The sequence below is a fragment of the Pan troglodytes genome, chromosome 14 (genome assembly GCF_028858775.2).
Source record: "Pan troglodytes isolate AG18354 chromosome 14, NHGRI_mPanTro3-v2.0_pri, whole genome shotgun sequence".
Taxonomy (NCBI): domain Eukaryota; kingdom Metazoa; phylum Chordata; class Mammalia; order Primates; family Hominidae; genus Pan; species Pan troglodytes.
The window spans coordinates 68,972,379-68,999,583 of record NC_072412.2 but is presented as its reverse complement, the minus strand read 5'-3'; the positions used below and the strand labels follow the sequence as shown (position 1 = coordinate 68,999,583).

The window sequence follows — 27,205 nt, the reverse complement described above, 5'->3', positions numbered from 1 at the left end:
AAAAAGACCATTTATGTCTTAAAACAAACAAGAAGCCAGAATATATTTTTCTCTTTTAGGTATCTGTGGAATGTCTAGGCTCTGAAGAGCGGTTCTTACTTGGAATTTCTCTCACTGCTGCATTCTGTTGTTTGCTGAGTCTGAAGTAGACATTTGAAAGCTTAATTAGGCTGGATATCCAAGAGAGTTCATTTATGTGTGTATTAGTCCATTCTTGCATTGCTATAAAGAAATGCCTGAGACTGGGTAATTTATAAAGAAAAGAGGATTAATTGGCTCACAATTCTGCAGGCTGTATAGGAAACATAATGCTGGCATCTGCTTGATTTCCGGGAAGGCCTCAGGAAATTTTCAATTGTGGCAGAAGGGGTAGGGGAAGCAGGAATGTCTTACATGGTGGGAGCAGGAGAAAGAGAGAGAGGAGAGAAGTGCTACACACTTAAAAACAACCAGGTATCATGATAACTCACTCACTATCATGAGTTTAGCACTGAGGGTATGTCACTAAACCATTCTTGAGAACTCTGCCCCCATGATTCAATCACCTCCCACCAGGCCCCACCTCCAACACTGAGGACTACAATTCAACATATAATTTGGGTGGAGTCACAGATTCAAAACCTATCAGTGTCTGGCAGTAAATGTTGGATGTCATTTGAGAGCTCAGCTGGACCTTGGATTGGTGCAAATATTAAAAGCAATGGCAAGAACGACAGTTACTTTTGCACTAACCTAATATATTTAACCATTCCATGTGACTTGAGCATCACATAGCATGGTGCTTGCATTTTAAAAGGGAGAGTTCCAAGAACAAGAATTCTAAGAGAATTGTGTGGAGGCTACAAGACATCTTATGACATAGTCATAGAATTCTCAGAATATGGCTTCTCCTGCATTCTATAGTTCAAGCAGTCACTTGAATGCCAATTTAGATTCAAGAGGAGAACAATTAGACTCCACCAATGTCAGACTGCTAAAATGTAAAAGTGAGATGGTGCCACCTTTGGAAAATACGATTGGTCACAGATTGTATATTAGAAGTTGATAAGCATAAATGGGTGGTGGGAGGATAAATTAGGAATGATGAAAAGAAAGAATCTCAGGAGATGTAATTTTAAATAGGAAGGTCAGGGTAGAGCTCATTGAAAATGCAAAATATTAGTGACAATCTTGTAGTAAAGTACTGCTCAGCACATAATTTGCATGTCCTTCAACATTGCCTCAACACCTTGCCACAAAATAAATTGAAGGCACATTTTCACTTTCAATCTTTGGCAGCTGTATATAGATATTAGTTCATCACTAAAACACCACAGATTAGTATCTTGAAATCAGTGTGGCTATAGTGAAGTAAGTGAAAAGAGTAAAATAACACAATGATGTCAGAGTCGTAACTGGTGTTCTATTCAGTTAGAGTCCTTTAGGCATTACATGACTTTAGCTTTTTTTTTCTTTGAGTTAACTGTGTTTTGAACACAACCGACATCATATTCTAACTTGCCTTATGTTTAAATTGGAATATAGCTGCTCTTGACAATGATCAATGATCAACAGTGGACAGGATATAACTAGGAAAACCAGTTAAGAAGCGATTGGAATAAAACAGTAGATAAGAGTGGCATGTACGAAGGTGCTATAAAGAGAAGCGATGAGAGGTAGTAATATTATGAACGTATTTTGACAGAATGGCCATCAGGATTTTCTACGGCAGCATAATTATTCTGCGAGTAGGTAAAGGAGTTTTGATTGAGATGAAGAGGTCAAAGAAGTGAGAAGCACTGAAAGACACAGAGTAAGCAGATATAAATCTCTAGAGATAGAGGTGATACCTAAATCTGTCTGCTTAGTATCATTTTTAACTTTATATTAATGGTGATACAATATTATATATGTGATACTATGTCTAATTTTACCAAAACTTCTTATCTAGCTAAAAATATTGTGGAATTGGCTGTGTTTCAAAAGTGATGAAAATCTCTGCATTAGTTTCTCACATTTTCCTACAATTTCACACTATATAACCTCTTCGAGGATATGATTACATAGAAAGTGCAGTCCCATAGGAAATGAGTTTTAAGTTCTGATTAACTTTCCCAACAGATTTTTTTTGATGCAATTAACAATGACTTCACTAACCCACTCCTTCTTTATTACACATAAGTACAATTATTTTAAAAACTCAGAGGAATCAAAACATACATACTACTTAATTGCCAGTAAATTTGGCCAACAATTAGAATGAAATGTAAGGTGCTTAACATGTCAGCTGTGTATACACTCTGAAAACACTAATATATTCCTAAAGAAAAATTAAAAAGTTGGAAGAGGCATTCATAAAAGAGAAGTATTTCCAGGTGGCTGTAGATTTGTTTGGTTAGGTGGCTTGTAGTTATATAGCTGTTTGTTTAACAGTTCATTATCACCTTCAAGAGGAGTCAGAGGATGCAATGTAAGAAATGTAGTTAGAGAAGATAATATGACAAATTTCTTTTCTGTTCCATCCACTATTTATGCCATAATAAACTATAAATATGCTGGGTTTTGGTGCATTTGATTACCATTATACTTCATTATCTTCATTTACCTTTAAATGGACATTTCATTTCTATTTTGAGATATTATAATCAACATATTAATACATAAGTATATTTTTATGGATATAGACTATGATTTCTATGAAATGCTGGCTGAACCAAGTTGTATGTCACTGTAGATTTTGGATACTGAGCAATTTTCCTCCAAAAAAAATAAAGCAAGTATCAATAGCAGTTTTTCTAGCAATGTAGGAAAATTAACCTCTTTTTATAGCACAGCCAACTTAAATATTGCAACTTTTCAGATTTCTATCTTATTTTAAATTATGTTTATTTTTAAATTTTAACCCAGTTGGCTTGAGAATTTATTCACAAATATATTGATTATTTGAAACTTTGATTGAAGGTTTTAACTTTTTAACCATTTTTATTTAGATGTATTTTCAATTACATTTCAATAGCTATTGATATTAATATATGTACTAGAATATTTGAGGATGAATTTTATCTTAAAAAAAGGAAGAAGGCCAGTGTGACAGGAAGAAATAGAGAGAGAGAGAGAGAGAGACATTAAGCTGAAAGAGGTCATTTAAAGTGGTGCCCTTATTTGCCACAAGATAAAAGTGAGGCTATTGAAAGAAATTAAGCATAGAAGAAAAATAATCAGATCTGCATTTTGCAAAGATTTTTCTGGGTTACTCTCTAAATAATAGATTAGAGGAGTTGGTCTTGTGTATGCGCAGTTAATCATCTATTGCAGTAGTCTGGGAGATAGAAGTTGGTAGCTTAAACTAGCTTATGGAGGTGGTAATAAAGATAATTAAATGGATTTTAGGGATGCTTACAAAGCAGATTACCATGTTATGCTGTTCTATTGTAAAATAAATGTGAGAAGTAGAGGTGTTTCTCCATTTTTAACTTGTGGACCTGGATGCGTGATAGTGACTTTTCAAATGTAGTAACTCAGAAAAAACTAGTGTGACCGTAACTGAGACTTGGAAAAAGATAAATGTTATTAAATTTTAAAAATTTATTAAAATTTTCCTCTTATTCACCCTTTAAATTTATGTCCTATGTGTTATTTCAGGTGGGGTCACTCTCTCAGTTTTTTTTTTAACGGTTAGTACTTTATCGTAATCCTCAGGGGATACTTTCCAATACCCCCAATGGATGCCGGAAACCACAGATAGCAGCAAACCCTATGTATGCTATGTGTTTTCCTATACAAACATATCTATGATAAAGTTTAACTTATAATTAGGTGCAGTAAGAAATTAACAACAATAATATTAAATAATAAAATAAAATTATAAAAATATACTGTAACAAAAGTTATGTGAATGTAGTCTCTTTCTCTCTGCTCTCAAAATATCTTATTGTACTGTACTGCAATTAACTGAAATCATGGGAAGCCAAATTGCAGATTAGGGGGTAATTCTGTAGTCTTTGCATTTAAATTTTATAAATTTTCTTTATTAATGTTATCTGCCATTTTACTTAGGTTTATGATTTTGTAACTGGCTATATTCATCATTACATAATGCAAGGATTCTAATTTTGAAGTGACAAAGTTTCATCTTATCCAAATATACTCCCATTTTGAATTAGGTTAATAAATGTGGAAATTCAGAGTTTCTTCTAACTAATACTTAATCTTATTCCTTCTTAGTACCCACCTTCTTTTGAAAATGTTCCTTATAGAGAATCAGTTAGTGTCCTGGGAAATTGCTATTGATTAATAATTTGTGTTGTTAGGTGGCAAACAAAGCGATGGACCTGACAGCCAAAAATATACAGTCATTATACCTGAGAGAAAGGGAAGTTCTCTCCATAGTAACAAAACTCTGGAAGTCTTTGCTTCCAAGCTTTCACAAAACATAGAGCTTTGAATACAGCTGTAAAACAAATGGTTTACATATACAAACTGCCTCAATTTTAGGTACCTTAAAATAAAAACTTATACTACTTAGCCTAAACTTTATGCTACTCTGTTCAGATTTATCTTTGATTTCTCTGTAACAAAAATCTTTATGTAGCAATTGACCCCAGTTGGCTAATGACACCACATAATTCCATATTATTTAAAATGCCATTGGGCTATCTGGGCCGAAAGTATAAAATTGTGTGTTTGACAAGTATTAGGATTATAATATAAAAATTTATTGATCAATAACTTGCTTTTGGGCTAGGCTATTTTATATTAGTAAGCTTATGTCTATCTTCAAGGCAGTCTATGATAACATCTACAATCAATTTTGGCTCAATTTTATATCATTATTGATTTTTTTCTGGGGAAAAATACTTAGATAATTTAGTGCAGGAAGAAGGAAAAAGAAAAGAAGGAAAAGAAGAAAAACTTGAACAGGATTTGAGTTTATACATTTTAACTACTGAAGTGTAATTTTGGACTCTTCTGCTCTCAAATCTGTTTATTTCATGTTTTACAATAATCCTGAAAGATAAAGAATCTTACACATTATCCTCCAGAAATATGAAGCACAACTAAAATTCTAAAATTTTGTCAACCAAAATTAGCTACAGCTGATTTTTTAGCATCTATATTGAGATTGTATTGACATACAAAAATCTGTAAAGACTTATTGTATACCGTTTGATGTGTTTGGAGATATGTCTACACCCATGAAATCATCATCATAAGCAATGCCAGAAATTTATCCATCACCTCAAAAGTTTCCTTCTGCCTGCTTTGGTTTTATGTTCTTGTTTTGTTTCTTTCTTTTATGTAAGATCTCTTAACATAAGATCTATGCTCTTAGCAAATTTTTGTTTATACAATGCAATATTTTTGGTCGTAGTCCCTATGTTGTACAGTAACTTTCCAGAACTTATTTATCTTGCAAGCCTGAATGTTTACACCCTTTTACCAACACCTCCTCATTACATCCTCCTCCCAGGACCTGGCAACAAAGTTCTACTTTCTGTTTTATGAGTTTGACTGTTTTAAATTCCACACAATATTTGTCTTTCTGTATCTAACTTATTCCATTTAGCAAAATATTCTCCAAGCCCATTCATATTGTTACAAATGTCAGGATTTTCTTCTTTTTAAATACTGAATAATACACTATTGTGTATGTATACCACATTTCCTTTAACTATTCCTTTGTGATGGGCATTTAGGTTGTTTCCATATCTTGGCTATTGTGAATGATTACATCTAATGTTTAGGTGAATATTTTCTATAGTCAATCAAATGAGCATATTTTACTTGCACTAAATATTGTAATCAATGTTGTATAACTTGTATTTTAAATCTTCATATTTATATTTTCATATAAATAATTTCCTCAATTCATTAACAGTATTGACAGTATGGTCATTTCATATAAATAAATGGGCTTAAGACTACTTTGGTTTCTGAAATCCTGTATTAGTTAACATACTGTAATTATAAACTGTTAATATGGTCAATAGGCACTGCCATATTTGGACACATATATAACCTCAAATAATTAGGCATTAATTAGCAAAATTCTAAACAGAATTTTTTAAATAAATTTCTGAAACATAAATAAGTTATGTTCATTAATCTGTGTTCCTGAGAATTAAAATAAAACATAAGTAGTATAAGATTATTTATTAAAATTTTATCTTCTTTCTCTAACAGTCTCTTTCTCTCTCTTTGTCAGCTAAAAACTAATGTTTCGAAACCGTTGCAAATTTGTTTCTAATTGCTCAAGACAGGCCTAGATTCATTATACTTTGGGACTCAATTGTGCAGGCAAATGGACATTATCTGTGTCATAAAACTTCCCTTTCAATGAATTATGAGTTATGCGTACAGTTTACTCGATAAAGATTTTAGCAAGAAGTAAGTGTGTTACTAGATAATACGCTATTTAGTCAGTAAAAGAAAGAAAAATAACTTTCCGATTTGAATAGTACATGCCTTGTTGTTCCTATGAGATTATTATACCTACTTTTCAGTATGATTTCAGGGTATATTTTATTCCAAGATACTGTATTTGATTCAATCAGTTTTATTACTGAGAAAATAATGAAAAATCTAAGTAAACTATAAGCTGGAGAATGTTGTATCATTTTCCACTAGAGAGAACAAAAGTTCCCATTCATATGTACTTTGCATTCATAAAAAAGATAAAATAAGAAAACATGGATTTTTATCGTCTTTAGGATTTTTATTATTTTTATACATATGGTTTGTAAAATTCTGTTTTAAATTTCACAGTAACTAAAAATGAAAACAAACATCAAGAAATGAACTGTTCAAATAAAAATTATGCTTTAATCTCACCATTAGTGAAAATATGATTTAATCATACATTTGACATGAATGATTCTATTTGGTTAAAACCAAACTTTTGAATAAAACACGATCCATATCTTATGTGTCCTGTCCACATGAGGTTTATATTTATTGCCATTGTTAATATTTATAAGTTAAGGTCAATTAATTGTTACTGATCTTAATTTTATTTTAATAGTCTTTTAAAAAATATTTTGAAAATATATACACTTTCCTGTCTTTCCTAAGACAATTATACTTTTGGTTATCTGTTGTTTTTAATAAGTAAACATTAAGTTTGTGGAATATTGATTCTAAAATTTTTATCAGTTCCTGACTCAAAATCGAAATAGTAAATATAATTTTGTTGAGAATGTGCAGCCATGGATGGGTTTTGATTGCATTAGTTTACAAGTTCAATCTTCAGCTCTGATAAAGGCATGATGTCAACATCCAAATTACCTTGACCTTCTAGCTGCTAGGACACTACTAGTTCCACTTTCCTGCAAGCAATCACATTAAAAAAGCTAACTGGCTCATGTTAGTGTCCCTAACAATTAAGTTAGATTGCCACATGAAATTTTAATTGATTCAGATGCGGCACCTCATCAAGAAACTAATGAAAATGCTAACATGCCCTGTGTCAGCAGCTTTTGTTGTTAGGTTTGCTAAAATACTCTGTTCTTCAGTTAAATGCATTATAATAATAATGTCAGTACAACAAAGGCATGTGGAAATACCTATTGAAGACAATATATATAGTACTTCCACAGTAATATATAAATCCAGTTTAAGTTTATAATGTAACTGTCTATAAAATACACCCTGAAATCCTTTCAAAGTTTAAAGTAAGTTAAAACAAAAGCCTTTGTGCCATTGTTGAAACATACTTCAAACTGGAATTTTAAATTCTTGACAAGGTCATTCAATTAAAGGAAACCAAATGCATTTTGCACAACCAGTAAATACACAGTAATAATAAATATTTAGATACTAATTTTTGGAATTAACATATATAAGTAGGTATTTCTATTTTAAAAATATGTATACAAATAACAGCTTCTTAAATTATTTTTTTAATGTTTTGGGAATTCACTCTACTGAATGTTTTGGGAATTCACTCAGCCAAGAAATACTACGAAATTTAACAGTACTAAGCACTAAATGTAGAACATTAAATATATCATGCCTTACTAATAAGGCCCCTAGTGATGCTGAACTGTGTCTATGACACTAAAGTTGAGTTTACTGTATTCTATCATTACCGAAGGTGTTTAAATGATCCCTTGGATATAAAGTGTAACATTTCGAGGGGAGAGAAAATAAATCTTAACAAATACATTATGCCAGTTTGAATGGGATGACATTGTCAAAAAGCAGAGTGTTTTATTCACTTGTTTGTTTTACTGAGATAACCATGTGTGTTAGTATGGCATTACAAAATACCAGAAAATAATTTAACAACATAAATTGAAATATGATTAAGAATAGCCATAGAAGGACCCAATGAGAACTGGCCAAATGCCGCTCATTTTTGAAATGTATTTTTTGTTAGCAAACAGTCAAAGATAAATTGTCTACCTTCATTTGTAGTAATTAGTAAGAATATAGTGAATTGGAATATCAAGACAACATTCTCTAGAGATAAAAAATTTAATGAAGAAAATGCTCATTAAAGTAAGTTGCTAATATGCTCAATGTATTAATAAAAGGTGAAAAATACAAAAAATTTCATTGGATTTCTCAAATATCTAAGACATATACCTTTAGTCTATTTAGAATCAAAAAAGTAAAACATTTACACTACAAAATGAAGCATAATAAAAAGCCTACGTGTAGTTAGGCTTTGAATTCTGAAATCAACATTAAGAAAAATACATTTTTCACTGCTGAAAAAAACTTTCTACCTTTTATCTAATATGTTGCAATTAAGTAATACTAGCAATAATGCTTGTTTAAAAACAGATGTCAGAATAGGAGCACAAAACCTAGAAGAGACTTATGTCTTCTTCTAAAAGTTATCCACCTTTCTGGGCTTGAGTAATTAAATAAGTTTAACTTTTATCTAAAAGTTAACTTTTTAGATAAGTAGTTATAAGTAGTTATAGAAATCATATGTGGTAAATGGAATAATGGTTTCCCAAATATATCCATGTCCTAATCCCTGGAGCCTGTGAGTGTATTACCTCATATGTTAAAAATAACTGGTTGAAGTATAGGCTGAATTATATTAGGCAGAATTATATTCCTCCTAAATTTATATGTTGTCTCCCTACACCCAGTACTTCAGAATGTGATTGTATTTAGAAATTGGGCCTTTAGAGATGTTATTAAGTTAGAATGTGGCTGTCAGAATGGGGCCGAATCCAATCTGTTTTCCTCATAAAAAGAGGAAATTTGACAGGCGGGGACAGCAGAGATGCATGCATGTAGGAATGACCATGCGAGGTTGGAAAAAGAAGATGCCACCTGCAAGCCAAGAAGAGAGGCCTCAGGAAAATTCAAATTTGCCAACACCTTGCTCTTTGTCTTTTTGCCTCCAGAACTGTAAGAAAATAAATTTTTGTTGTTTAAGCCACATATTCTGTGGTAGTTTGTTATGGCAGCCCTAGCAAACTGATATGGGAACTTTGTAGTTAGATTAAATTAAAGATGCTGATACAGGAAGATTATGCTGGACTGTCTGAGTGGGCCTAATGGAATCATGGGAGTTCTTTTAAGAGGAAAGGAGGAGATTCAGGGAGGAGGGTGAGAATCAGAAAGATAAAGGAAACAGAGATTTGATGCACAAAGTAATGCATTTAAAATGCAGGAAAGGCCCATGGGCAATGGGATGCAGGTGTTCTGTAAAAGCCGAAAATATCAATGATGGATTCACCCGTAATATCTCTAGGAGGAACACAACTCTCTTGATGCCTTGATTTTAACCTGTAATTTATACTTCATACTTTTGACCTTCAGAACTGTAAGATGATACATTTGTGTTGTTTTAAGCCACAAATTTTGTGGTAATTTGTTACAGTAGCAATAGGAAGCTAATACACCATAGTAAGTTAGTCTCCAAAATCCAGGAGAAAAATATTTCAACAAAATACTAATGAAAATAATTACTTTCAGATTAGAGAATAAATTTATTTAATTGAACTAATAAAAATTCAGGCACTATTTATAGTGTTCTATATTTTTTCATAAGGAGTGGATCAGATAGTATACTGTACTCAGTATTCATGAGCAGTTACATCACATTATTCATGAGTTTACGGAGCTTCCTAGACATTACCTGAATGTAGTACCAATAAATATTGTCAGCATTTTAACATTTTTATAACATCATGTTGAAATCAAGAGAGATATAAAAAAGTTCCAAAAAAGGTCATGGTAATCATTTCTAGAAAAAAGACAGTAAGAATTTGTAACTCATATATTGTACATCTTGCTTTTAAAAATTTTCCAGCTTAGAAAGAATATTGTATATTGAGGAAATTTGAGCCACCTTACAAGTTTTTTTTCTGAGGCTTGAAAAGAATATTTAATTAATTTCCTAGATCCTGTGTCTGGTATGTAGTAGGCTTTCAAATAATAAGTAGTTTAGTTGACTAACATTTTTGATGGTAATATTAAAATTGAATATAATCTAATTTAACTTGCTGAAATTCAATATTTATTAAGAAATGTCATCATAGTATTAGGTATATTTGCTGGGAAGAAAATAAAATAAAAAGTCCCTGCATATGCTATGTTCCTTGATCATTAAGTATTTCATTTAAAAATAATAAACATTGTTAAGTTACTATTCAATTCAATAGGTGTCTAGTGAGTATTTGCCACAGTCCAGGGCGGGTAAATAGTGGGAGGCAGCAATAATCAAAACAATCAAGAGGTTAACAGAAGAAGAGATAAACAATGAAAATACCAGTTACAAAAATACAGTCACAATATTATTTTTATGGTATATATACGTTCAAGCAGAGAAAGGAGACACCTTCCATTGTAGGCTCAAGAAAGACCATACAATTTTATTAAAAGAACATCTAATTTGTGCTGTGTCTTAATGGCTGAATAGAATAGAAAAGAGAAACAGAGAGCTTCCCATGATCAATACTAGAAAATATGAGAATCTGACTAAAGATATTTTAGTATTAGTGCACTGTTTATAAGGATAGAAATATATGCTGGGAAAATTAATGTAAAGCTCCAAACAAAATATTTTGTAATTAGAATTTTATTCTGAATGAAACATGGGTAACGTACAATTTATGGTAAAAAAAGAGGTCTCAAAAATGTCTAAGGCAAAGTTTATACCCTCCTTATATAGCTCTCTTTGGACTGTGAGCCCATGCTAAAGTTGTCTTTATCTGTCGGGATTCAGTTATCATGTTTTCAATTTTCTTACTTAACTGAGAATTATTTTATGGATTATTGTATGAACTATCTTGGTGAATATACCACGTATATTTGAAAATAGTGCATTTTGTGCAGTGTGTGTAGTATTCTATAAATACAAATTAGATTTAGAAGATTAATAATTCTCAGATATACAGTTTTGTTAAATTTGTAAACAATGTTCTCTCAGTTGCTGAATGATGAGTACTAATATTGATAATAATACAGATTTGTGTGATAATCTAAGTCATATTCATTTCATGAGGCTAATATAACCATGACACTAAGTACTAATAAATATGTAATAAAACAGAAATTAGGGGCCAAAAATTATTTTTCAGAAGTCCAAATGACAAAATAATTCTAATAAGATGTTAGAATAGGTAGATAACATGTGGCTTAAGCAAAAACTAAAAAGATTGAAATTAACTACTGTTAGAGCATATATATATTTGGTCAATTATACTTCCTCTTTGCAAGTATCTAAGTCTTGTTCTTATTAATTGTTTGACGATTCTAAGTCATAATTTGTATAAATTACCTTGTCACATGTATTGTGAGTATATCTTTTTAATTTTGAATTGTATTTTTACTGTTTTAATGCTTTCGTTTGATAAACAATCAATTGTTGCACAGCTTATGCTTCTCATTTTCACCTGGTTTACAGAATCCTTGCCTAATCCAGTGTTAGTAATATGTTCTCCTGTGTTATTCTTCAAAGCTTTATTGTTTTATTACTAATGTTTAACTATGAAATTCGATGGGAATTTATTTTTGCACAGGTGAAAAATCTGCAAGATTGTACCGTGAGAAATTACTAAAAATTAAGTGCTTTGGGTCTATTTAAACAATTTCATTTATTTACTTTTCTTTGTACAATTTTTTAAAGTTTTGGTATAAAAACTTGGTGTCATTAAAGTAGTTAGAACATGACACATTTTACTCTGTAGGAGATATACCTAACATAAATGACGAATTAATGGGTGCAGCACACCAACATGGCACATGTATACATATGTAACAAACCTGCATGTTGTGCAAATGTACCCTAGAACTTAAAGTATAATAATAATAATAAAAAGTTGACAAAATAAATAAATAAATGAATAAAATAAAATAAAATAAAAAGGCACGATATGTATTCCCCGAAAGTTATAAGATGTTCTCGTGAGCCTCTTTACAACTGGCGAATTTGGAGATTTGTGGTAATTCTTCAGTGGTTCAATGATGATTTAACTTATGATAAGATTTCTTCTATGATATGAAATATATATGATGGGAATTAAACAATATGTTGCTGTAACTTCTTCATTCTTAAAAGTATTTTTAAATCCTGACATATAGGGTTATTACATTTCACACTCAGAAGTACTCTATTGTTCCATTTCCAGCAAGTCTATTCTTAAAGGTGTATCCCTGAAATTCCCTCATATTTATTTATGAGAAAACGTACATAATTTTCATAAATTTATTTATAACATTAAAAACCTGGGAATAATTAAAGAGAATAAAATGATAAAATTTGATATGTCCACACAAGGTGAAACAACTTAATCTATCCAAATCTTAACTAAATTATATTTAGTCAAAAAAAAGTATTAATGTATTTTTGGTGAATATGGGTAAGCCATAGAAAAGGAACACAGAATTTAGGGGAGGGCTTCCCTGAGAAATAGGATGAAGCAATACTCAGGAAGTTCTCAGAGTGGAGTCGGGAATATTATCTCATGTTGGTCATTAGATTCATCTGTGTTCTTTTTTTATTTTGCTTGCCTGGCGTGTCATAAATATTTGTTGGATATATCAAATATAATACAGAGCCTACACTTTTAAAATAACAATTCTAAGATTGTAGGTAGTGTAATTTATCTATTTTCCAATTAATAGATATTCAGATTGTTTTTATTGCTTTGCACCAAGGTGATTCTGAGCAATAATTTGATACTTTTAAAGCCTTGTGTATATAAATCTTTGTGCCCATATATTCACAAATAGAGCAAAAAATGTTAATTTGAATTTTTGCTTAAAAACATTCAAATGCCTTACTAAGTGACATTACATATTTTTTAGTATTATCAGCATTGTATGAAAGTGACCATTTATGTGTATGTGCTCTAACAGTAGTTAATTTCAGTCTGTTTAATTTTTGCTAAAGCCACATGTTATCTACTTATTTTAACATCTTATTAGAATTATTTTGTTATTTGGACTTCTGAAAAATAATTTTTGGCCCCTAATTTCTGTTTTTATTACATATTTGTTAGTACTTAGTGTCATGGTTATATTAGCCTCATGAAATGAATATGTAATAATTTTGCAGATTTTCTATACTCAGAAACTTTTTAAAAAACACATTTACCTGTTTATTATATATGTATATATGCATATATTAAAATGTGTGGAAAACTATTTAATATAATTTACTCTTTTTCTTTTTAGAAACACCAATTCCATATTTATGGAATTGTCTATGGTTCATATCTAATATTTTCTTCAGGACTGTTTTTTACTAGATTCTACTTTTGTCTGCTCTGTGGATATATTTCCCATAATTGGAGTTTGTTAATTTATCTGCTCATTTAGTTATGTATTTTAGAGCTCTACCAGTTTACTTTTCAGACGTTGTGTCTTCTTGAAATCTACTCTTCTTTTCTAGGATCCGTGTTTCCATTTATGGAGAAGTATTTGTGCAATGTTATTTCTACACCTCTTAGCTTTAATTTTATTACCATTTAAAAGAAAGGAAATAATTCAGAAGCTCAGAATTCAGAAGGTTTTATGAAAAAGTATTCTAAGTTATTGAAAATAATTGGAGAAAAGACAATAATAGTTTTCTTTTTTTTGGTCTTAAAATATTTTGTGCTTACCATGGCTGACTTTGATCAGCAGCTGCAGGTGATGGCTGTGATTATTCTGAACTTCCTCTTACATCTCCAAGCACTTTTTAAAGTTTAAAGTATGAATTATAGAATTTAAATATATAATATCTAAGTAGTTTAATTTTAATCTTAGCCTGTTACATTCATATTTTAGTGTGGTAATGTGGAAATAGTACTACAGGGATAGTACTACAGTATTCCACTTCCTGTGGCCCTTTCAGTTCCTTCTAAAACATATCATTTTATATAGAAGTAAATAATTTATTGAGACTTTTAGAAATGTTCATTTACATTTCAAGACATTGTCAGTCTTTTATAAGTCACTGTTGTTCATTCTCCCTGATTTAAAAACAAATAATAGATATTCTTCATTATTGTCACCATTTTTTGTGGTGATTTTAACCTTTCATGGATCGTATCATTATTTCATCTCCTTCACACTATTTTTGTTGTTTTCTGTATGTTATAGAATCAAGAAGCATAAAACATGCCCTTATTCTGCAATCTTTAACTGCGGTTGTTAGCCCATAGATTTTGAACTTCATCTCTATTGTTGTTATTATCCTGACAGTCTTTTGAGCATCATAACCTCATGAGTTATACTTTTCTATTCTGTTTAGCATTCTCAAAATGTCAGTTTTCCCCCAATTTTATTACCAATATGTACGTATGCTTGTACTGTAACCACAAAACAAGTTCTTGTGATTCCAGTTTTCACAATTCAAATTTTACTCTTAGTTCAATACAACTTCCTTGATAATTATATGTAAGCAAAATCGAGTCTCTACTAGTAAGAAGAAAGGTCTTTTTAAACAATTTAGTTTCTTTTTACAGATTCAGGGTGTATACATGAAGGTTTGTTACATTAATATGTTGCATAATGGTGACGTCTGAGCTTTCAGTATATCCATCATCCAAATAGTTAACATCATACTCAATAGATAATTTTTCAGTCCTCGCCCCCATCAAAACCTCCCCCTTTTTGGAGTCCCCAGTAACTCAGAAACAAAAAAATCAAAAACTACATGCTCTCACTTATAAGTGGTACCTAAACAATGGGTACACATGGACATACAGAGGAGGAAGGTCATAAATGGATTTTTGATAACCTAGAGAGAATGTCTACAATGCCTGTATAAGAAATATATATACAACAAGTATGCCCACTGTCATCATTGTTATTCAAGATAATGCTGGAATCCCTAGCTAGAGCAATCATACAAGAGAAAGAAATACAGGCATCCAAATTGCAAAGGAAGCAGTCAAATTATCCTTGTTTGCAGATGATTGCATCTTATATTTGAAAAAAAACTAAAGAGTCCATCAGAAAAAGAAAAAAAAATAGAACTGATAAATTCAGTAAAGTTGCAGAATACATAATCAACATTTCAGTGGCCTATAAGGTTTCCACTGGAAAGTCTGCTGCCAGACATATTGGAACTCCATAGTAAGTTATTTGTTCCTTTTCTCTCGCTGCATTTATGATCCTTTCTCTATCCTTGATCTTTGGGAATTTGATTATTAAATGCCTTGAGGTACTCTTTCTTAGGTTACATCCGCTTGGTGTTCTATAAGATTCTTGTGCTTGGATATTGATATCTTTCTCTAGGTTTGGAAAGTACTCTGTTATTGAATAAACTTCCTACCACTATCTCTCTTTCTACCTCCTTTTTAAGGCCAATTACTCTTACATTTGTCCTTTTGAGGATATTTTCTAGATCCTGTAGGCATGCTTCATTTTTTTTATTTTTTCTTTTGTCCCCTATGATTGCATATTTTCAAATAGCCTGTCTTCCAGCTCACTAAATCAATACTGCTACTAAAACACTCTGATCACCTCAGTATGTCAATTGCATTTTTCAGCTCCAGAGTTTCTGTTTGATTCTTTTTAATTATTTCAATCTCTTTGTCAAATTTATCTGAAAGAATTCTGAATTTCTTCCTTATGCTATCTTGAATTTCTTTGTGTTTCGCAAAAAAAATTTTGAGTTCTCTGTCTTAAGGGTAAAATATCTCTGTTTCTGTAGGATCGGTCCCTGACACCTTTTTTATTTCCTTTGGGTGAGGTCAGGTTTTCCTAGATGGTATTGAAGTTTGTAGATGTATCTGTGTCCAGGCATTGAAGAGTTATGTCTTTATTGCAGTCATTGTAGTCTGGGCTTATTTTTACACGTTTTTCATAGGAAGGCATTCTATGTTTTTAAAAGGACTTGGGCATTGTGATCTGAGCCATATCTGCTTAGGGGGCACCTCAAGACCAATAATGTCATGTTCTTGTAGTCTTGTAGAGGTACCACCTTGGTGGTCATGGATAAGGTCCAGAAGAACCTCAGGATTACAAGACAGAGACTCTTGTTCTCTTCCCTTACTTTTTCCCAAACAAATGGTCTCTCTCTCTCTCTCCTCTCTCTCTCTCCCTCTCCCTCTCTCTCTCTCTCTCTCTCTCTCTGTCTCCTTTGTCCTGAGTAGCCTGAAGCTAGGGGTGGGGTGACACAAGAACACCTGTGGCCACCACCACTGGGACTGTACTGGCTAAGACCTGAAGCCAGTGCAGCACTGGATCTTGCCAAAAGCCCACTGTAACTACTAACTGGCTACCATCTATGTTTGCTCAACGTCCTAGGGCTGTACAATCAGAACGTGGAGAAGCCACATAGACTTGTATTTTTGTCTTCCCAAAGTACTCTGCATTGCCCTAGGCCCAGGTGAATCCAGTGATGCCATCCAGGAGCCAAGGACTAGAGCCAAAAACCTTAAAAATTACTTGGTATCGTATTGTGCTGCTGCTGAGCTGGCACTCACACTACAAGATGCAGTTATTCCCACTCTTCTCTCTCCTTTCCACAGGCAGAGGAGGCTCACCGCATGTCTACCACCAGCACAGGCCCATGGAAAGTATTGACGGGCTTTCGTCAGTGTTCACTTAAGCCCCAAGAGCTCTTCAGTTAGCTTGTGGTAATGTTGCCAGGCCTGGGATTCAGTGTTCAGGGAAGCATGCTCCCTTCTGGCCCACATCTAGGTCTGTAAATGTTATCCAATTGCCGAGGCCTGGAGCTAGTTCCTAAGGTACAAGTTTTTTTGCTGAGCTAGTTCCTAAGGTACAAGAAAAAGACTGCTTTACTTTTCCTTTTGCTTTTCTCAAGCAGATAGAGTCTCTCACCACAGCCACCACAGCTTTGTATGTGCTGTGTCCCACCTGAAGCTAGCAGGTTTCAGAGTTTCACCCAAGGCCCATGACCTAGTACCTGGTTATCTCTGCTGGTTATTCAGGGCCCAAGGACTCTTTAGTAAGCAGGTGATGGGCCCTGCCAGGAATGGGTTCTTCCCTTCTAGGTAACAGGCTCACTTCTGGCCCAGGGTGTGTACAGAAATGTTGTCTGTGAGCTAGGGCCTGGAATGGGGGCCTCATGACTTTGCTTGGTATCCTATTCTATTATGGCTTAGCTGGTATCCAAGATGCAAGAAAAAAGTCATCTTTGCTCTTCCCTGTCCTCTCCTCAAGCAGAAAGGGGTCTCTTTTGGAACTGTGAGCTGTACAGGCTGGGGTTGGGAAAAATGTGGCACAAACACTCCCTTAGCCGCTGTTGCTGGTATCTCAGCATGTTGTCTGCCCCCCACCACAGTCCATTGGCTCTAAACCCAGCTCAGCATTATGACTTACCTAGGAGTTGCAGTCCTTGTGGCCTAGACTGTCTTTCAAGTTTGCACAGGGACTCATGTGGTGAAGCTTGCTGGAACTCAAGTTCCAACAACTAAGGTGGACAACTCCCCTCTGTGTGGCTAGGGCTGTTTTAAATGCTCCTTCCGTGGGTGGGCATCAGCTAAATATAGCCTGGTTTTGCTATAACAAGGCGGCACTGAATTCACTGCAAAGTCTCACCATCACTGTATTCTGCCTCCCGAAGCATACAGACTCTCTTTGCCATGCGGCCACTGCCAGGGGATGAGGAAGAGATGGTGTCAACAATTCAAGACTGTCTCTCTTGCTCTCTTCAGTGTATCTTTCAGTAATATGAAGTTATAATCAGGTACTGTGAGTGACTACTCACCTAATTTTTGGTCCTTATGAAGTTTCCTTTTTTTGTGTAGATAGATGTCAAGTTTGGTCTTCCTGCAGGGAGGACAATTGATAGAGCCTCTTAATTCTGCCATCTTGCTCCAGCCCACCTAAATTTGAAAATTCACATTTGTGTGTTAAATTGAGATTTTTTATAGCATTTAAAGCTAAAAATTTTGCTCCAAACACAGCTTATTTGTATAGCATAAATTTGGCTGTGGTGTGTTCTCATTTGTCTTGTAATTTCTTCTTTAACAAAAGGGTTATTTAGAACTGTGTTATTTTCCAAATATTTTCAGAGATCCCAAATTTCTTTCTATCAGTTTCCAATTTTATTTCATTGTAATCAGAGAAAATACTTTGAATATCTCAATTCTTTTAAGTTGATTCAGACTTTTCAACTTATTGGTCTCTGAACCTAAAGTGCATCTCTTGTAGACAACATATAATTGGAGCCTGTCTTTTTTCTTTTAATCCAGATTGATAATCTTAGCATTTACTCAAAAAAGTTTACATGAAATATAATTATTGATAGGTTATTGATTACAACTACTTGTTATTTACATGCTATGTTTTTCACTATGGCATGCTTTTTTCCTTTCCTTCCTCCATTGCTGCCTTATTTTGTGTTATGTGTTTTATTTTTGGTGTATATTTTAAGTTGCTTTTATTAACTATATGTTTTAATCATATTCTAAGTCATTTCTCAGGAATTTTTTTTTTTTTGAGACGGAGTTTTGCTCTCGTTGCCCAGGCTGGAGTGCAATGGTGCGATCTTGGCTCACTGCAACCTGCGCCTACTGAGTTCAAGCGATTCTCCTGCCTCAGACTCCCAAGTAGCAGAGATTACAGGGTGCCCACCAACACACCCGGCTTTTTTTTTTTGTATTTTTAGTAGAGACAGGGCTTCACCATGTTGGCCAGGCTGGTCTCAAACTCCTGACCTCACTCAGGTGATCCACCCACCTTGGCCTCCCAAAGTGCTGAGATTACAGGCATGAGACACCGTGCTTGGCCATTTCTCAGGATATTAAGCACATCTTAACTTTTTAAAAAGTCTAATTCAGATTAATAATAACAATTACAATAGTACATATAAATGTTTTTCTGATATACGTTTTTCCCCCTCCTTTGTGCTACTTTAGACATGCAAATTTATACCTTGTAAGTCCATTAGACTGTTTTGTAACTAATTGTGTAAAACATCAGTTACAGTTATATTTACCTATGTAATTAACCTTGCCAGTGCTATTTATTCGGCTCTTTCAGCCTGAAGGACTCCCTTTAGAATTTCTTAAAGAGCACTTCTGGTGACAGATTTTCTTTATTTTAGTTTATGTGAGAATGTCTTTATTTCTCCTTCATTAAAAAAATTTAAAATAGGCCGGACACAGTGGCTCATGCCTGTAGTTCCAGCACTTTGGGAGGCTGAGATTGGAGGATAACTGGAGGTCAGGAGTTTGAGACCAGCCTGGTCAACATGGTGTAACCACGTCTCTACTAAATATACAAAATTAACTGGGCATGATGGTGGGTGCCTGTAGTCCCAGCTACTCGGGAGGCTAAGGCAGGACAATCACTTGAACCTGGGAGATGGAGGTTCCAGTGAGCAGAGATCACACCACTGCGCTCCAGCCTGGGCAGCAAAGTGAGACTCTGTCTAAAAAAAAAAAAAAAAAAAAATTTAAAAATAGTCCTTTCACACAGAGTTCTTCATACTATTAACATTTTACTCTAGGGTTGCAAATTTTTAACAATTGATGAGCCTATATTGATACAATTTTATTTGCTGAAGTATACTCTTCTGTTTTGAAAAATAGATAATGTTAAATATGCACCATCAAAATATACAGAATAGTTTCATCACCCTAGAACTCCCCTGTGCTTCTTTATCCTCTGTGCACCTCTCCCTTTGCCACCAAACCTCTGACAATGACTGATCATTTTACTGTCCCTACAGTGTCTTTTCCAGAGCTTTATATGATTGAAGTAAAATGCAGCCTTTCAAACTGGCTTCTTTCATTTAGCAACATTCATTTAAGTTTCCTCTATGCCTTTTTGTGGCTTCATAGCTACGATTTATTGCTATGTAATATCCCCTTGTGCGGAAGTACTACAGGTATTCTTAAATCCATTTACATATTGGTTGCCTCCAGTTACGGAAACTATAAATAGCTGCTATAAACATTCGTGTGCAGGTTTTGTTTTGACATCAGTGTTAATCTCATTTGAGTAAATACCTAGGAGCATGATTGCCGGATCATAGGATAAAGCTATGTTTAGCTTTTTAAGAAATTGTCAAACTATATTCCAGAGTGGCTGTATCATTTTGCATTCATACCAGCAATGAATGACAGCTCCTGTTCTACGTTCTTGCCAGCAGTTGATATTGTTCCCTTTCATTTTTGAAGGGTAGTTTTGCTAGACATGGAATTCTTGATTTCTTAGCCTTTTTCTTCCACACATTTTAATATGTCATCTCACTGTCTTCTGACTCCAATGATTTCTGATAAGAAGTCAGCCATTTATCTTATTAAGGATCACTTATAAATGATAACATTGTTTTACTATTGCCTCTTATTCTGGGACTTCAACTATCCATACTTAGGTATGTTTCATGATTTCCCACAGGTCTCTGAGATTTTGCTTATTTTTCTTCCTTTTCTGTGGCTCCCCAAAGTGGATAATCTGTATTTACTGGTTCTTACTTCTGCCAGTTAAAATACGTTGGTAATCTCCTGGAGTTAATATTATTTACAGTTATTTTAATTTTGCCCTTCAGAATTTCTATTTGGTTTTTAAAAATATTTTCTATTCATTGGTTGATAGGCTCTATTTGGTAAAACAGAGTTTCATACTTTGTTTTAATTATTTTTACATAGTTTTCTTTAGTTTTATGAACACGTTAATCAGAGGTGATTAAAATATTTATCTCTAAATCTATCATCTGATCTCCTTCAGGGACTTTTTTTTTTCTGTGTGTGAAGAATAATTTTCAATATTTGCATATTATGTTATCTTTTCTTAAAAAGTAGACTTTTGGATAAATAGTAGAATAATTATGGTATCAGATCTCTTTCCCCATAACAGTTTGTTGTTTTAGCTGTGATTGTAATTGTTGTTGTTTTTCTTTTTTCTTTTTTTTTTTTGGTCACTTTCTAGACTAATTCTATAGAGTCCATATTGTCTGCAATCTGCAGCCACTGAGTTCTGTGCCACCAATTTTCTCTTAAGTGTATCTTTTCTTTTAAAACTGGCTTCCTAATGGTGTTTATTAGATCAGTATAATTTAATGTTCAGCCAAATGTCTTTTGGTAAGACATTTTTCTTAAAATCTTTCAGAATGTAAAAGTCCTCCACCTTTAGCCAAGGGATCAATTCTATTTGAATATGTACACTTTCGAAAAACAGGCAGTTAAATCAGCCTCAACTTTCACTTCCTGCTTGTTCAAGGCCTCCAGTTCACCTGGAGGTGAGTAACTGGGGCCTTCCTTTTTCTTAGGTCTTTCCTGTGTGCGTACACAGCCGTGTACATACAAGTCAAATTCCAGATCCCCGTGAATTTGTCAGAGCTTTTCAAAGTTCCCCATGGTAACGTGCTTCTCCAGATCTTCCTTTTAACTGTTTGGTCAGACTCTTATTTGCCCTAACTGAACCAGCAGACTATTAATGCTTTTAGTAAAACGTGAGGATAGCATTCTCATCCCCCACCCCAGAACTGAACTCCAAATTATTAAACAGTAAGAACACCTTTGAATGGAGATTTTCTAGCTTGATCAAATTTCTAAATGCACTCTTGTGATGGTGTGTCCGGAACTGGTGGGTTGCTGGTCTCACTGACTTCAAGAATGAACCCGCAGACCCTTGCAGTGAGTGTTACAGTTCTTAAAGACGGCATGTCTGGAGTTTATTCCTTCTGTTGTTCAGATGTGTTCAGAGTTTCTTCCTTCTGGTGGGTTCCTGGTCTCGCTGGCTTCAGGAGTGAAGCTGCAGACCTTCGCGGTGAGTGTTACAGCTCTTAAGGTGGCGCGTCTGAAGTTGTTCTTTCCTCTCGGTGGGTTCGTGGTCTGGCTGGCTTCAGGAGTGAAGCTCAGACCTTCCCGGTGAGTGTTACAGCTCATAAAGGCAGTGTGGACCCAAAGAGTGAGCAGCAGCAAGATTTATTGCAAAGAGCGAAAAAACAAACCCTCCACAGCATGCAAGGGGACCTGACTAGGTTGCCACTGCTGGCTAGGGCAGCCTGCTTTTATTCCCTTATCTGGCCCCACCCACATCCTGCTGATTGGTCCTTTTTACACAGAGCCAATTGGTCTGTTTTACAGAGAGCTGATTTTGACAGGGTGCTGATTGGTGCCTTTACAATCCCTGAGCTAGACAAAAAAGTTCTCCACCTCCTCACTAGATTAGCTAGATACAGAGTGTCCATTGGTGTATTTACAAACCCTGAGCTAGACACAGAGCGCTGATTGGTGCATTTACAAACCTTGAGTTGGATACACAGTGCCAACTGGTGCATTCACAATCCCTTAGCTAGACGTAAAGATTCTCCAAGTCCCCACCAGATTAACTAGATACAGAGTGCAGATTGGTGCATCCACAAACCCTGAGCTAGACACAGGGTGCTGATTGGTGTGTTTACAAACCTTGAGCTAGATACAGAGTGCTGATTGGTGTATTTACAATCCCTTAGCGAGACATAAACGTTCTCCAAGTCCCCGCTAGACTCAGGGGCCCAGCTGGCTTCACCTTGTGGATCTGGCACAGGGGCCGCAGGTGGAGCTGCCTGCCAGTCCCACCCAGTGCGCGCGCACTCCTCAGCCCTTGGGCGGTCAATGGGACCAGGCGCGGTGGAGCAGGGGGCGGCACTCGTTGGGGAGGCTCAGGCGCAGGAGCCCAGGGCAGTGCAGGGAGACTCAGGCATGGCGGGCTGCAGGTCCCGAGCTCTGCCCTGCAGGGAGGCAGCTAAGGTCCGGCGAGAAATCAAACGCAGCGCCGGTGGGCCAGCACTGCTGGGGAAACCGGCGCACCTTCCGCAGCTGCTGGCCCGGGTGCTAAGCCCCTCACTGCCCGGGGCCCGCCGCTCCGAGTGCCGGGCCGCCAAGCCCACGCCCACCCAGAACTCCAGCTGGCCCGCAAGCGCTGCGCGCAGCCCCGGTTCCCGCCCGTGCCTCTCCCTCCATACCTCCCAGCAAGCTGAGGGAGCTGGCTCCGGCCTCGGCCGGTCTAGAGAAGGGCTCCCATGGTGCGGCGGCGGGCTGAAGGGCTCCTCAGGCGCGGCCAGAATGGGCGCTGAGGCGGAAGAGACGCAGAGAGCGAGTGAGGGCTGCAACGGCTGCCAGCACAGCACGCTGTCACCTCTCAATGGTACTTACAATGGAGACTCAAAATAGGTAAATACTCATTGTTGGATGTAAGGTTGTTAAGTTTTGATGACTACCATATCAATGAGGTGAGAGGGAGGAGAAATGGGAATAACCCATGTTAAAAACCACTGTCTCTGCTGGTCAGTAGACTTTTTTTTTACTTTCTTGAAGAGATACTTTTCAATTTGTGAAAACCATAGCTACGATTTATTGCTGTGTAATATCCCCTTGTGCGGAAGTACTATAGGTTTTCTTACTACAGGTTTTCATACTCTGTGTGAAAGGACTGTTTTTAATTTTTTTTTTTTTTTGACAGAGTCTCACTTTGTTGCCCAGAGTTCTAAATTGCTGATGTATATTGTATTTTCATTGATCTGGGGGAAAGTGAGTGAAGCCAAATTCTTACTTCTTCCACTCAAAGGCTGTCTCCTCTATGGAGTTTTTCAAATGCCTATTTGGTTAGGGCAATTATAAATTAAGAAAATGGAAAACAGGTTAAAGGTTTTAGATCGCGGATAGAAGAATGCAAATCTGCATCAGAGTTTTAAAAAGTACTGCACAGAAGAAGACTCCTAATCAGAAAGTAGTTCATAAAAATATTATGTTATCAAGACATAGCAATAGAGAAAATGGCAAATTACATGCATTTTAACAAATCACATACTTTTCAATTTGACATTATAACAGTCTGACATCTCTGAGTACTAAAGAGACAGACAAAAGAATGAAAAATAGATTTAAAAGATGACTCTTGGGCATGAATTATATAAGATGAGACATGGATAAATAATTTTTGCTTAAATCACACACACACAGTGTGTGTCACACAAGTGTCAATGACGAGATCTGTTCTGAGAAATGCATCATTAGGCAATTTCTTCATTGCGCAGACATCATAGAGTGTACGTACACAGACTAACACAATGTAGCCTACTACATGTCTAGGTTGCATGACACAGCCTATTGTTCCTAGGCTATAAACCTGTACAGCATTTTGTTTTACTGAACACTGTGGGCAATTATAACACATGGTAAGTATTTGTGTATCTAGATATACCTACGCATAGAAAAGGTACAGGAAAAATACACTATAAAAGATAAAAAATTTAAACCTGTATAGGACATGTACCATGAATGAATCTTGTAGGACTGGAAGTTGTTCTGGGTTAGTCTGTGAGTGAGTGGTGAGTGAATGAACGTGAAGGCCCAGGATATTGTTTTACACTACTGTAGACTTTATAAATGCTTTAATCTTAGGGTACATAAATTTATTTTTAAAATTTATTTTTTTCAATGATAAATTAATCTGGCCAGGTGCGGTGGCTCAAGCCTGTAGTCCCCGCAATCTGGCGGGGTGGATCACCTGAGATCAGGAGTTTGAGGCCAGCCTGGCCAACATGGTGAAACCCTCTCTCCACTAAAAATACAAAAATTAGCCAGGTGTGGTGACGGGTGCTTGTAATCCTAGCTACTAGGGCGGCTGAGGCAGGAGAATCTCTTGAACTCGGGAGGCGGAGGTTGCAGTGAGCTGAGATTGTGCCACTGCACTCCAGCCTGGGCGACAGAGCAAGACTCTGTCTCAAAATAAATAAATAAATAAACAAACAATCTTAGCTTACTTGTAACATTTTTACTTTGTTAACTTTTAATTTTTTAACTTTTTTGTTATGTAATAACATAAAGTTGTACAAAAATATATAGCCCTCTTTAAATTCTTATTCTATAAGTGGTTATTTTTAAATTAAAATTTTTTTCTGTTTTTTCTTTTTGAACTGTTGTGTTGAAAACTAACAAACACACGCCCTAGCCTAAGCTTACACAGGTCCAGGATTATTAATGTCACTGTCTTCCATCTCCACATCTTGTCCCACTGGAAGGTCTTCAGGAGCAAGAACACGCATGGAGCTGTCATCCCCTATGATAACAATGCCTTCTGCTGGAATAGCTCCTGAAAGACCTGCATGAGGCTGTTTCACAATTACTTTTTTTTATAAGTAGAAGGAGTCAGTACACTCCAAAATAATAATAAAATATAGTATTGTGTGTATCAAAACCTGTAATGTAGTTGTTTATAATTGTTATCAAGTATTATGTACTGTATGTGATTGTATGTGCTGTACTTTTATACAATAGGTAGTGCAATAGGTTTCTTTACACCAACATCACCCAAAAAAAGTGAGTAATGTGTTGTGCTGTGACAACTGCACCTTCCTTAGGCAATAGGAATTTTTTTGCTCCATTATAACCTTGTGGAACCACCATTGTATATGTGGTCTGCTGTTCACTGGACATTGTTATGCTGCATATAACTCGTGTGTATGTGTGTGTGTGTGTCTGTGTAATTTGTATATACTACCTTCCCTTTGTCTAGTTATAAATTTAGGTTTATGTGGTTTTCACAATTAGGCAAGTTTTGTGTTCCCTAATGACTCAATTTTCCCAAAGATCTTGGTGATATTTTCAGTTTTCATGGTAAGAATTCATTGCACAATGTGGATACAAAATATTGTTGAACTAAAATCTACAGAGATATACTCAAAAATATGAGAGGATGGAAAATTTTAAATGTCTGCCATCTTCTAGTCATTCTAACATAGACAATAAAAGGTATTTCTGAAATTTGTAAAATTGAAGAGAACATTGTATGATGTTTTATTAACAAAAATTACCTAAAATTAAATAAATTGATAATATATGCTACCATTAAATATGATGAAATAGCGATCATTTTACAGACAGCTGTTCTTTTTTTAAGGAGTTATCAGTTCACTGCTACATTTCATATAGAAAAATTAAACACATTGCCTTACAAAATGTGATAATTCTGAAAAACTGCTCCTTGAGCTTCACTTTCATGAATTAGGAACAACTCTATCTCATTTTAAATAGGACACCATTGTACAATTTGGAAATCCATTATAGAAAACAAATTTCTATATTTATTCTATTTTCCTCAACTGTGATAGAGTACATGAGTATAAATGCATGTGAAATTAATTCAGCCTGTAACACCTTTGAAAGATGTTGGAGTGTTTGAAATATTTACAGCTATCTAGGGCATAATTTGCCTTTTAACATCATAAAAATTTTGCCAAATATATTGATGTTTCTAGTATAATAAGTTCAATTTTATTTCAAAATAGCCAATCTTTACTTTCAGCTTAAGTCCTGGCTTTCATTTCAAATTAGAATTTAAGTGGATAATACTGCATCGTCATAATTTTATCTTAATGCAGTAACATGCTAGTAATTGGTGTCATGTTACTGAAATTATAAAATCTTTTTCTATGACTATTAATACTAACCCCATTTCTGTAAAAGAGAAGACCTAAATATTAAATTCATCAAGATAAAAGAACAGTAATGGAAAGGACATTTCTCATCAATGAATTTTGAATGGCAAAATTACTAGTGAACACCTCAAAGACTGGCTGGTTCTACTTAAAAGATTTTATTTTTAACTTGAAGAACAGAATGAAATCATCACTTGAAAAATATCCTAATTCACTCTTCCATGTTTGGAGTACGATATTGGTAGGACTATTTTCAGCACTAACTTCAGCAGCTGGCTGTGAAGCTAAAGGTCAAATAAAACCCCTTAGAAATGTATGTCCCATAACACTTGATTTTTAAATACACATGAGGATTCCACACACCTAGTAAGTTTAGCTTCTGTTCCCCTTAGGACAGAATAGGAAGAAGAGTTTAACTCTGTGTATTGA

The 27,205-nt window shown here is 34.8% G+C and overlaps 1 long non-coding RNA gene across 1 annotated transcript in view; it reads left to right on the top strand.

The window, feature by feature from the left end:
* Positions 1 to 945: 945 nt before the first annotated feature.
* The window catches only part of LOC134808231 (uncharacterized), a 147,292-nt gene continuing 121,032 nt past the window's right edge, over positions 946 to 27,205 (top strand). The window contains exons 1-2 of the long non-coding RNA XR_010150768.1: positions 946 to 986; positions 1,685 to 1,792. This is a non-coding gene — a long non-coding RNA (uncharacterized LOC134808231). The remainder of the gene's footprint in view (positions 987 to 1,684; positions 1,793 to 27,205) is intronic.